The sequence below is a fragment of the Babylonia areolata genome, chromosome 8 (assembly GCF_041734735.1).
Source record: "Babylonia areolata isolate BAREFJ2019XMU chromosome 8, ASM4173473v1, whole genome shotgun sequence".
NCBI lineage: Eukaryota > Metazoa > Mollusca > Gastropoda > Neogastropoda > Buccinidae > Babylonia > Babylonia areolata.
In genome coordinates this window covers 13,105,656-13,112,000 of record NC_134883.1, presented here as the reverse complement: position 1 = coordinate 13,112,000, position 6,345 = coordinate 13,105,656, and positions in this window count along the sequence as shown.

Here is a 6,345-nt window from a genome sequence, read left to right as displayed (position 1 = left end):
TTTCCTCGTTATTGCTCTTTCCTGCTTTTTCTTGTGGTTCTGGGCTTTTGGAATTACATTAAAACCATCACAACTCTATTGAGACATGCTTGTGCTTTCATATTGTGTGTGTCTCCCCATCCCCCACCACCACCCCCAAAGAAAGAGTGTGTTGTCATCAAAATTGTTGGAAAAGTTACTGCTTCCATTCAGAATGAAACTGGAAGTCTTCTCATTGTCACATTTGTCAGGATTTCCAGTTTCCATTTAGAATGAAAGTTGGCTTATTCAGTCATTGTCACATTTATCAGGATTTGCAGTTTATCTTTTAATTTGTTGTAGACATGGATTGAGGTGATATTGATCCTGATTGTCAAACATGAGAAAAGAAATTATCTATGGGAAAAAAATCCACTTGTCTCACCAACTGTTAACTCCCTCACAGAGACTTTTCAGCCAATTTAAACCAAGAGGTAAAAGAGAAACAATACTGTGAAAGGAAAAAGGCTGGTTTGGGGGCCAGGGGGTGGTGGTGGTGGGGGAGGGCGGGGGGGTGGAGGGGAGACTTGCATTAAAAGAAATGAACTGAAGTCTACTCAATGTGGACACAAGGAAATGCTGCATGGAGAATCCACAGCAAAAGAGCAATACCATGAAGTCTGTGCCCAAACCTCTGAGAAGCCCCTCAAAAATAATGACTTTCTGCTTGAAACTGAATATCCCAAAAGCATTTTCCTGGAACACCAACATGATGTGTGTTATGCAGGAAGGATATTGTGTGACCACAAAACATGACAAGCACACAACAGAAGCAAGGCAGAAATAAATGCAACTAGTGTGGTGCATCGCTTTAAGAATAGTGCCATCAGCATTTGTTGATGTCATTCTGAACGTCATTTTGCCAAGATGCTAAGGGAAATTAAGTGTGGGGTAAAACAGGAAAGCATTGATATAAAAACCTTTCAATTTTGCAAATTTGAGTATAATTATGTCTTTCGGATATCACTTTTCAGATGTCTCAACAATCACAGCCACTGTTTGCTATGGTGCGCTTATTCTCATTCACACTTGATGCATCCACAAACTGTTGAGAATAAAGATTGAAGACAAATCTGCTGATCTCATGTCAACATTTTTGTTTAGTGTGTCAGACCTGCAGTCAAAAATAACAAAACAACAAACACACATACACTGCAGTAGAGCACTGTGCACCCATGATACTCAAACTGAGACCACAAATGAGTGGCATTCCCAATCTTTACTGGAAAAAATCATGATCCAGTGACATCCCCAGGGCACAACTGGTGTATGTTAATAGAATTAGGAAGCAAGTGAAATGAAGAAATGTAATGGTGGTCCTCATTCTCCACACAAATAAAAATCACTATCCAGTGACTCGCTAATGCTGCCAGCAAAGGATATTACGTGTAATGGTTTGGCTTTGGAAGAAAATAAGCAATACCTTAAGGGGAAGAGAGTGTGCTAGAGATTTTATGTGAACATTCAGAGGATTATTATGTATCGTGTACAAACCTTGTGCTTTTCATGTACCCTGTGTCTGATGTATATACATGGTGCAGGCTGAATCTCGACCCCGATTTGAAAATAAGGTGACAGCAAGGGATATTACCAAGATTTGAGCTTCGAACAGAAAGGGATTGTTCTCTCCCCTGTACCTACATCCAGATGTCTGCACACTGTGGTGAAAAAAAAAAAAAAGCATGTACCAACACAGACTTGACAAATCAAATCATGTTGCTTGTTGCCCAGCCGACCTCAAAGGGGCCATTTCAGTGCTGAACAAACGTCAGTTCTTAAAACCTGTAAAACAGAACACGATGTTAAAACATTTATCAAAAACAACGTCGGTAAAAAAAATAATTAAAAAAAAAGTTAATCGCGTCAAGAAGATCAATCCTTGTAGAATTCAAATGAAGTTAACAATATCGATTTCCCTCAGATCAGTAGCTTTTGTATATTGGGAACTCTGGTGTGATTATTGGCCTGGTAGTTGCGCTTCACGTCCAGCGTCACCTGCAATCTCCTGAAAGTGATAAGTGACTTTAATGAACTGATGCACGAACGAACATAAAGTCACTCTCAAATGCATACATGTCGTGTCACTTCAAAACTGTGTGATTTTTAGAACCGAACAATGAGCAAGTTCAAGAAGTTCAGAAAGGTATGTGTCGAATAGACTACAATTCATGAACATTCGTCCAAACTCTCTCTCTCTCTCTCTCTCTCTCTCAGAATGCTGACAAGGTGACAGGACCTGTATGGCCATCACCTTCAGAACTGCAGAAGAACATCTTTGATTCAGTGATAGATCTACAGAGTGCAGTTGCTTCCAATATGCGAATTAGACTGGACAACAAAGATGAAATAAAGCCAACAATGAAGATATGAGGTCTCTCTCTCTCAGAATGCTGACAAGGTGACAGGACCTGTATGGCCATCACCTTCAGAACTGCAGAAGAACATCTTTGATTCAGTGATAGATCTACAGAGTGCAGTTGCTTCCAATATGCGAATTAGACTGGACAACAAAGATGAAATAAAGCCAACAATGAAGATATGATTGATTGCTATAAATACATACACGGAATCTACAACACCACAAATCCCAAACTATCACCCGCAGTATCAGTATCAGTATCAGTAGCTCAAGGAGGCGTCACTGCGTTCGGTCAAATCCATATACGCTACACCACATCTGCCAAGCAGATGCCTGACCAGCAGCGTAACCCAACGCGCTTAGTCAGGCCTTGAGAAAATAAAGAAAGAAAGAAGAGGTTATAGTTTAATGCTAAATAAATCACATTGTAGACTGAAAGTGCGCAGTTCCTTCTTTACTGAGCGAGTCGTTAATAAATGGAACGGTTTGCCAGACAGTGTTGTGACTGCCCCAACCATGTCATCTTTCAAGACTAGGTTAGACGCTCATTTGGTCAACTCTCCAAGTATTTATGATCCAGTATGCTATCATTAGGCCACGCATGCTGGTATACTGTATCTAACTGAACGACGAACAGGCCTCTTCACAGGCCTCAAACGTCTGATTCCAGTTCGTTTTCATTCTCTCCCTTCGCCGTCTCACTTTTCCTCATCACAGACGCCATTACGTCATTGCAAAGGACGTCAAGTAATAAATGACGTAAAGTTTAACAGCGACTCACACTTCCGAGTCACTATGGTTCCGGGGAAAAGCAAGAAATCCATTCAGGTTTATTTCCATGTCTTGGACTCGTCCCGATCAAGCCAGATGGCGTAGAAGACCTGACGGACGATCACCCGACGGTTGACATGGGACTCCCTGGAGAGGAGGGCACCCCCAGTCAACAGCCAGAAGGAGGTCCATTATCCGTGCTGGGAGACGTGATTTTCGCGGGCGCCGTTTTGGTCATGATGTATCCCTGCATGCGTCGAACCCTCAAGCGCATTGACCGCCAGTTCTGTCGTCAGTTCTGGCGCGTCTCTAAGGTGATCCTGGTTCTGGCTACGCTCTCCTTCGTGCTCATGCTGATGATCGCCCAACAGACTCGAGTCACGTATTGCTCGTTGGTTCGACCGTACGTGGGAGATCATCCAGATGATGAAATATTGACCGGAATTTTGCTCAGAATCCTCGTGTGCGGTTTGCTGCTTTTCAACTTCGTGTGCGCCAGAAGGTTGCATCATGTTGTTGATGCTTTCTTCCGAGGAAATTTTGGGAGTTACGACTGTTATCTTCCTGACAGTGTGAGAGACATTTTTAGATTGGTGTCCCGGCGAATGCGCGTGCAGATTCCAGATGATGCGAGGTTTCCGGACAACAGCAACACCAACAGTCCGGTCCCGATGCCTCCGACACCCACGTATTCAGACATCTTTTCTACCATCTCTTCGCATGTTCTACATTCTGAATCCTTTCAGGTATGGGCAATATGATGCTCGTCTTCCCCGCCCCTTTCATAAAACATCCAACCACCCTGAAAGCTCGTCTCCATATCTTTAAATGTATGTGTGTGTGTGTGTGTACATCTCTCTCTCTCTCTCTCTCTCTCTCTCTCTCTCTCTCTCTATATATATATATATATATATATAATATATATATATATGTGTGTGTGTGTGTGATGATTCGAACTGCATAACCGTATTTCGGTTGCTATTTTCTCGTATTATGGTAACAATTATAGTTCGACAAAAATTAATGGTCGATATATACGCAGTGCACACACACATTGTGCACGCAGTTGCGTACGCGCAAGGGTTTTTTTTTCTCATTTTCTCCTTTGCTGTATCAGAATGATATGGGTTGTTGTTTTTGTTCTTGTTCTTTCTTCTTTTATTTTTTATAACACGTGCATGAATACACGCGCGTGCACGTTAAAACACACAAAAGGCAGGAATAAACAACATGCATACAACGAGTACATAGTGCACTAGTTGTCTATATGCATTCTTACATACAAAAAAAAAATTTTTTTTAAAGGCAGGTGAGGGTGGTTTTGTTTGTTTGTTTTTTTTCTCAATATTGCACTTTAGATAAAGCTAGAGTTGAACAACCTGCCCATTTAACTTCGATCTTTCCATGATCAATTGATCATATAAAACACCTCACAAGTGCACTAAATAATCATCACTTTGTATGACCATGATTCTTATTTGTTATAATGTAAACAAAAATCAATATTAATTTGTTTTTTTCTTTTTAAAGTGCGTGGAAAATGTTTTCTCTCCAGGACCGCTCCCCAAGAATAGACAGCCCACCACGCCTGTACTGTGACGTGGGCACCATGGTACGATTCCCGGAGTACCAGAGAAGTCTGTGCACCCTGCAGTTCTGTCAGGACCACGTGAACCAAGTGGTCCGCTCCCCCGATCGAAAATCCCCACTGCCTAGCCCTCTGTCTAGTTCCCACGTTATCCTGTCCCCAACTGCAAGTTCCACCGGGTTCTGCGCCGTTTCCAAGAGCACCTTCTCCAACCCATACCGCTATGCCGGTGTTCACAGCAGTAGCAGTCATCACTGTCTCGACAGTGGCAGGATTCCCGTCTCATTGAAGGACTTTACAGGCAGTGACCATGGCGGGGATTGTGAAGTCCAGCCGGTCACAACAAGAGACTTTAGTGGCCAGACTTCAGGTGGAGGCGGGGCCGGTGGGCAGAAGGGGAACGTGGTCATCACAGCCAATTGCGCTCAGCGCAGGTCCGGCACTGGCAGCGCGGTGGTGGCGGCGGCATCCCCGACCTGCAGTTACCGTGAAGGTAAATCCGTCGGCAGCGCCTCTGGCAGCACGGCAGCCACCTTCCGTCTGCCGCACCATGCCGGCGTCCTCAAGGTCAGAAGACAGAGCCACCAGTTACCGACCATGCTCAAAATGACCAGGAGTGGGAAGATCTACGGCTATGGTTGATCACAGCAAGACTGACGGACGTCTTTACTCGTTATTTTACCGTGCGCACTTTTTTAAACATAATGATGAAGGGGGGTGGGGTGGGGGGGGGTTGTTTTTTTAACTTCAAAATTATGAGACATTTAAGTGCCGTTCTTACTTACACACCATGGATACCATTTTGAGACCTACCTTTGCGACGTTTTGTATAGCCCGTGTTTGCGATGTATGGTGGTTTTTATAAAACAGTGTATTGACGTATACTGCTTGTAACACTTTTTTCATTAAATAGGTAGCCATATATCATTCCTTTCAGACTGCATAGGTATGAGTGTGTCGTCGTTACTCATTTCTTTAAAAGAACGAAATATATTCGCTTTGTCTTAAGAAATTTCCATTTGTGTGTATCTTTTATGCCATTGATTTTTATTAATGGTTCTCTCTCTCTCTCTCTCTCTCTCTCTCTCTCTCTCTCTCTCTCTGTATATCTCTGTGTGTGTATGTGCTAAACACACCACCTGTTACAACCACATGGTCTGGCAACACACACGCACACACACAATCGACAGGCATATGCCTACCATTTGGGCGGAAGATCATGATGGTACATCCGAAGAAAATCAAGGTTTGGTGGGGTGGGGGAGTCTAAAAGTCGTCATTTTGATTGGTTGTAACAACAGGGACGAAATGTAAGGACCAATCGGATTGCACTGATGTTCTGGAATAGTTCCTGGACGGCAAAACAAAACGGCTTGCACTCGCAGACGACACAGATTGTAAGCAGACGGATCCACTTAATAGATCATCAGCGCGCCTTGTAATTTCCTTTTTTTTTTTCTTCTTTTTTTTTTTAACTACATGGGTGATTCTGCACTGCACTGCGTTAGTAACGCACGCTGTAAGCCCTAAAATGAACCTTTGCACGTCAGTGTGAAGTACTCTGGGGAAAAAAAAAATCTGAGCTTTCTGACAAGACTGAAGCCAACAG